This window comes from Lepidothrix coronata, unplaced genomic scaffold (genome assembly GCF_001604755.1).
Source record: "Lepidothrix coronata isolate B3197 unplaced genomic scaffold, Lepidothrix_coronata-1.0 Scaffold239, whole genome shotgun sequence".
Lineage (NCBI taxonomy): Eukaryota > Metazoa > Chordata > Aves > Passeriformes > Pipridae > Lepidothrix > Lepidothrix coronata.
The window spans coordinates 965,347-971,361 of record NW_016690419.1 but is presented as its reverse complement, the minus strand read 5'-3'; positions in this window follow the sequence as shown (position 1 = coordinate 971,361).

Genomic DNA, 6,015 nt, shown 5'->3' with positions numbered 1-6,015 from the left:
GCAGTATCCATAGGTATGGAGCGGCCAAGAAAAACTTTGGGATGCACCCCCCATCTCCTCCTCCTTTTCTGGGATGCACCCCCCATCTCCTCCTCCTTTTTGATGGGATGTACTCACACATTTCCTCCTTTTGCAGGATGCACTCCCTATGTCTTTCTTTTTCTGGGATGCACTCTCATCTCCTCCTCCTTTTTTTGCAGGATACACTCAGGCATCTCCTCCTTTTGTGGGATGAACCCACAAATGTCCTCCTCCTTTTCCAAGATGCACTCACGCATCTCCTCGGTTTTTTTTCCTACCTGCAAAAACCTCATCCATTGCAAGGACCAGTTGCTCCCAGGCCATGTGCACTGGGAATTATTCCTTAGGGCCTCCAACAGCTCAGTCTGCCCTGAAGACTCAGCCACACACCCCAAAAGCCCCACTAATGCTGGTTTTTCTGAGCAAGGGGGGATTTAAGCGCAGAGGGACTTAGGAGAGAGCAAGGAGCAAGCAATTCCCAAGGCTGGCTTTCCAGGCAGGCTGCCGGCTGGGAAACGCTTCCCAGAGCAACCCCACCCCGGGAGAGCTAATCTGATGGCAGGTTTTCAATGCAGCGGCCAGGATGCAGGAGGGGCTGGAGCGGGAGGGAGGCTGCAGAGGGGGGAAAGAAAGCAAGGAAATGCCACAGAGGTGAGGAGGCTTTTTCTGGCCGGGCCACGGCTTGTTTTGTTTCCCTGCCTCCAGCTCGCTGCCATTTTCCAGGAAGCTGGAGCAGCTACAAAAAACTGAGGAGTTTGTTTAATTATAGCTGTGGTGGCGTTTGTGCCGAGGGACCCGGCGCCGCTCTGGGAACGGATGGGAGCGAAGCCCACGGCACAGCAGCAGGAATAACGCAAGAATTCCAGACTTTACAGCTCCCACAGCGAAGCAACCCGAGCTCAAACGTTGGTTTTACTCCCAAAGGCTTGGGAGACTTTAGTCTGAACTCCCTGTGTGACCAAATTCCTGCTCCTTTTGCTCCCTTCCTCCTCCTGGTGGAGGTGTCTCCTGGATGGACAACGCGAGCACCTCCCACCGCGCCCAGCGAACTGATGGATGCTCCAGCCAAGAACCCACCCATGGACTCATTCCAAATTCACGGGATAATTTAGGTTGGAAAAGCCCTTTAAGATCACTGATTCCAGCAGCAGTGACCATCAAACGCCTCCTGCCTTGCTCTCCTCCACTGACCCAGCCGGTGACGCCCCATTGTCCAGCTCCAAAGAGCCTTTTTTCCCTGTTCCTAAGGAAACAGGCAGCGTTGTTCAAACAAGGCCACACACCAGGCAGACCCCTCCCCCTAAATACAACCTAAAGCACTTTATACAGATGACCTAAAGCACTTCATCCAGGCACAACAGGAGAAGGCAGCTGCTGGATTTACCCCCGGAGAGAGGGAAGAAACAGCTTTGCCCGGAGCTCCTTTGGAGCAAGGGATGAGCAACCCACCCCCATGACTCCACACTACAGCCACGATGCTCTGCTGGGTCAAAGGTTTCTGGAGTCAGCTAGAAAACATCTGGGTTTGCTTTGTGGCACTGATTTCCCTCTTGAAAATGATGGGATGGTCCCCAGGGCAACCCTCCCGTGGGGCAGGAGAGGGGGCAGAGGGAGCAACTTCAGAGAACACAGAGCACTGGGAAAAGGAAAGGCTTTCACATTATTATTACTGTTATTATTGTTATTATTATGTACAGCTTTCCCCATCATTTACCAGGGCTGCAAACCAGATGTGCATCAGCATCCCTTCAATTTACATCAAAGCACCCAGATGAGGAAGAATCAGAGAATCCCAGACTGGTTTTGGTTGGGAAGGACCTTAGAGCCCATCCCATCCCACCCCCTGCCATGGGCAGGGACACTTTCCACTAGCCCAGGTTGCTCCATCCTGGCCTTGGACACTTCCAGGGATGGGACAGCCACAGCTTCTCTGGGCAACCTGTGCCAGGGCCTCCTCAGCCTTCCCAGGGGAGGCCCTGGCACAGGTTTTCAGAGAAGCTGTGGCTGTCCCATCCCTGGAAGTGTCCAAGGCCAGGTTGGACGGGGCTTGGAGCAGCCTGGGATAGTGGAAGGTGTCCCTGCCCGTGGCAGGGGGTGGGATGGGATGGGCTTTAAGGTCCTTCCAACCCAAACCAGTCTGGGATTCTCTGATGATCTTGTCAAGAGGACATGGGATGTACCACCTTCTCACTGCTGAATCTGGAGCAACCTCTCTCCTGGCAGAGCGGGAACACCCACTCCCTTAGGAACAGCCAGGAATATTTAGCCCCAGGACTTGCAATTGGTTTTGTTCCCTGGGTAATGAGAGCTGCTCCCAGCAGTTGATATGCCAGCTTGGAATGACAGCCTCCCGGCACAAAAATAAACCCTGGGACAAACCTACATGGAAACACCGGGTCAAAAATGGAAATATCTACTGGGGTGGGGGGGAACTGGTCAAGGGGTTTCTAACAGAGGAGCAGCAGGTTGGCCACAAAAAAACTGGGATTAAAAACAGTACCTGGTGTCTGTGGGACGAGTGATTCCTTCCAAAAACACGCAACCCACCCAAAATGCCAACTTTGTCAGCAGAGGAAAAATAAAGTGAATCCAAGGACAGGATGAAAGAGTCAAAAGTTTTCTGGTCAGCTCTTTGATCCATGAAAAACTGACTTTACCCTGGGAACACCTGGACCTGCAGCCCCCCCAGGCAGCAAAGGGATTTCACGTGCTGCTTCATTTCCATGTTGCTGTGAGACATCCACACACATCCCTTTCCATCCTCCCACGCTTTCCTTTACGAGCCCACGGGAACAGAAATCCACAGAAATCACTACAGAAATTCACGGAAATCACTCCTTCTGCCAAGGAGCACGGGAGAAATTAAGGACCCCAGGCTGCAAGGAGGACCAGGGGAGGGGGTTGATGCCACAGGTATCCTCAAAAATGCTCCTTCAGCGTGGACAGCTGTGGTGTTAATGGAACTGGGACATCACTCGAGCACTAAAAACCAGCTCTGAGCTGCTAGGAGCGAGTCTCTCCACTTTGCTGGGGAAGCCAAGGAAAGGGACTTGTCAGGACATGCATGTGCCCACTGCAGGACCTGCTCCCATCAGCAGGTCCTGCAAGTGCTTTATGCTTTTTCCTTCCTAAAAAACAAACGTTATTTATGGCCACAAAAGGAGTTCAGCCTGCGGGTCGCAGTTTGGAGTCTAACAAACCAGCAGCCCCACAGTGAAGCAGCAAAACTGTCCTGGGTGTCTCCAAACCACCCTGCAGCTCCTTTAGGGAGAGGAATCAATCCCATCACCTCCCCCAGGAGCAACCTCCCCCGCTGCTCCTCATGGTTCTTCCTGCCCCTCCAGCCTTCGCTTCCAAGTCACGTCTGCGGCGGGCGGCGGGTTTTCCCCGTGCCAGCGCTGAGGGATCCACGTGCTCCTTGCCCCAGCCAAGGCTGGCACGGTGCTTCCAACGTCCCCAAACAATGCCAGCTCTGTGCCCAGACACTGGCAGGGTTAATGCGGGGATTGTTTGCAAGAAGGGAGCAAAAGCAGAGCACCCTCCGCTCGCTCCGACGGCACCGCTCAGGCCCCGCCGGGAACCACGGGGGACACGTTTTGTGCTTTTTAACCTGAAATCTCACCCTGCAAATTTTAGGGAGCAGACTGGATGGGTCCTCAGCTGGTGCTGACAGTGGAGACGCCTCCTGTATCCTGGTGGGACACTGTCCAGAGGGAAGGGCTCTCAATAAACACATTGCTCTCAATAAACACCTTGTTGCAGCCATCGGAGATGGGCTGGAAGGTATCTTAAAGCTCATCTCATTCCACCCTCTGCCACTGCCACAGGTAGGGACACCTTCCACTAGCCCAGGTTGCTGCAAGCCCCGTCCAACCTGGCCTTGGACACTCCCAGGGATGGGGCAGCCACAGCTTCTCTGGGCAACCTGGGCCAGAGCCTCCCCACCCTCCCAGGGAACAATTCCTTCCCACCTAACCCTGCCCTTGGGCAGTGGGAAGCCATTCCTTATTGTCCTGTCCCTCCATCCCTTGTCCCAAGTCCCTCTCCAGCTCTCCTGGAGCCCCTTTAGGCCCTGGAAGGGGCTCTCAGCTCTCCCTGGAGCCTTCTCTTCTCCAGCTGAACACCCCCAGCTCTCCCAGCCTGGCCCCAGAGCAGAGGGGCTCCTATTAATATATCCCAGTTAAAAAGCATAAATACATTTTCCAGTGGGTTGATCCCCCTCTTTCAAACCTGACTCGTCACTGGTCACTCAGGGAACTCAACATTTGGTTACAAAACTTTCCTGGGAGCTGCCATCCCCAGCAAAGGGGCAGCTCTGATCTCTGCTCTGTGTGAGCAGGGACAGGACCCAGGGAACGGCCTGGAGTTGTGGCAGGGGAGGGTCAGGCTGGATCTCAGGGAAAGGTTCTTCCCCCAGAGGGTGGTCGGGCACTGACCAGGCTCCCCAGGGCAGCGGTGCCAGAGCTAAAGGAGTGTTTGGACAACACCCTCAGGGACAGGGTGGGATTGCTGGGGTGTCCTGGGCAGGGCCAGGAGTTGGACTCGATGGTCCTGGTGGGGCCCTGCCAACTCAAGGAGATTCTGTGACTCTATGGAAACCCATCCCATGTCCTTACCACGTCCTGGGGAGCCTCCTGGGCAGCCTGCAAAGCTCAGGTGTTTTCCGGATGAATTTTGGGAAGGAGACAAAATTCAGGTGCCAAACCTAAGGCTGAGGGACTCCCAGTTGAGATGATTTGCATTCATCCCATTCCAGCTGCCATCAGAAATCCACCCACCGAGCCAGGAGGCGACACAACCTTCAGACCACTTGAAAACAAGAAGACTGAGGAGGATGCAAATTCCCCTCCATGTCCTGACCTCTCCTCCAGTTGCCACCTCCCTTCCCAGCCCCGGCAACGAAAAGCTCCTTGCTGGATTTAAATGTTTTTCCCATTAATAAAAAACAAAACAAAACAACAAACCCACACACGGTGCCTAAACCACCTCCTTAATATCCACACAAGCTCTTCTGAACGGCCCCACCAGGCTAAAATAAATATTTTAGCTTCTCAAAGAGTTTTCCTCTCATTAAAATGAAAACATAATTAGGATGTCAAGCAGCGGCTGCAATCACTCGGCGCTGCTCCGGCTTTGCTTGATTAAGAGCAACGAAGCTGCTATTTTTGAAAAGGACACTCCCTTCCACGGCCTGACCGGGGTTATTTTGGAAAGATATATATATACATATATATGGAAAGCTGGAATCTTTGCTGGCAAAAAAATCCCCACCCCAGAGGGGACACGGAGAGGCTGCGGGTCTCTGGGATGGGGGATCAAGAAGCACAGTGGGAATCCTCTTGGGAGTGCCCAAGGGGGGAAGAGCACGGAGACCCTGGAAAGGGTGCGGGAATCATAGAATCATGGATGGTTTGGGATGGAAAGAACCTTAAAGCTTGTCTCGTGCCATAGGCAGGGACACCTCCCACTAGCCCAGCTTGGACACTTCCAGGGATGGGGCAGCCACAGCTTCTCTGGGCAACCTGCTCCAGAGAAAAGGAGAAGAGGGGAGAAAAGCTGCTCCCAGAGACACTGCATGAGGGCACCTATGCGGGGTCTGGTACCGACACTGCTGCACGGGAGCAAGAGCCAGGAGGAGATGCAAACATTCCCAGGATCCCAGAGTTATTTAGGTTGGAAAAGCCCTCTAAGGTCATCAAGTCCAAGCATTAACCCAACTGCCAAGCCCAACACCAAGCCCTGTCAGAGCTACAAGCCATCCTAGGAAGATGCTGTTCTCAAGGATTTTTTTTAAGGACATGTAAGCATCCCATTGCTGCAGTTATGCCTAAAGAAATCAAGGATAAATCCTTATTCCAGACATTTCAGCATCTAGACACAGGTGTCAACACCACACCCCCCCTCAAATCCAACTCCCGCCCAAGCTGCTGCTCTGCTCAGCATAACTTCATTATTAAGTTGTATTTTATATATATTAATTAACAGCCATAACTT